Source organism: Myotis davidii, unplaced genomic scaffold (assembly GCF_000327345.1).
Source record: "Myotis davidii unplaced genomic scaffold, ASM32734v1 scaffold663, whole genome shotgun sequence".
In the NCBI taxonomy this organism is placed as follows: Eukaryota; Metazoa; Chordata; class Mammalia; order Chiroptera; family Vespertilionidae; genus Myotis; species Myotis davidii.
Window position 1 is genome coordinate 1408768 of NW_006295816.1, and position 1189 is coordinate 1409956.

Below are 1189 nucleotides of genomic sequence, written 5' to 3' on the forward strand. Positions count from 1 at the left end.
ATATTGTCTGTTGGTTTAACATTGGATGGATGCCAAATGTCCATCAACAAATGAATGGATTAAACAGAATGTGGTACAAACTCACAATGGAATATTAGCCATAGAAGGAATGAAGTGCTGATACATGCTACATCTGATAAAATCAAACATTCTAAATCAGTGGTTCTCAACCTGTGGGTCGCGACCCCTTTGGCAGTCGAACGACCCTTTCACAGGGTCACCTAAGACCATCCTACATATCAGATATTTACATTATGATTCATAACAGTAGCAACATTACAGTTATGAAGTAGCAACGAAAATAATTTTATGGTTGGGTCACCACATGAGGAACTGTATTTAAAGGGCCAGGAGGTTGAGAACCACTGTCTTAGAGAAATGCAATATTCAAGTAGCATTATGTTTATTCTACCCAAAATTCTGCCTTTAATTTGTTTTCTTTTCAGATCATCAGAATTAGGAAATAAATAACATTATTTGTTTTAGGATCAAGAACATAGCATGTGCTCTAGCTGGTTTGGCTCAGTGGATAAAGCATTGGCCTGCGGACTGAAGGATCCCAGGTTCAATTCCAGTCAAGGGCGCATGCCTGGGTTGCGGGCTCTAGCCCCAGTGGGGGATGTGCAGGAGGCAGCCAATCAGTGATTCTCTCTCATCACTGATGTTTCTATTTCTCTCCCTCTCCTTTTCTCTCTAAAATCAATTAAAAAAAATTAAAAAACAAAATAAGCCCTAATAGGTTTGGCTCAGTGGATGGAGCGTCAGCCTGAGAACTGAAGGATCACAGATTATATTTCAGTCAAGGGCATGTACCTCGGTTGAGGCTATCCCCAGTTCTGGGTGATTTGTGGAAGGCAACCAATCAATGTGTCTCTCTCACATTGATGTTTCTCTCTGTCTCTCCCCCTCCCTACCACTCTCTCTAAAAATCAATGGACAAATACCCTCAGGTGAGGATTAACAACAACAAAAAGTGTCCAGTACAAAGCCTGCCTGGTGGCATTGCGCAATAGAGGCAGAGAGCACCATCAACTGTATAATTATAGGTTAGTTTCCATCCTCTGGAAACTATATAGTTTCCATCCTATAATTATAGGTTAGTTTCCATTCTCTGCATTGAGCAGAGAGGAGCATGACTGCGTGTACTAGATAGGAACCCAGATCACCTCCCCGCGCCCCCCAAGGAGAC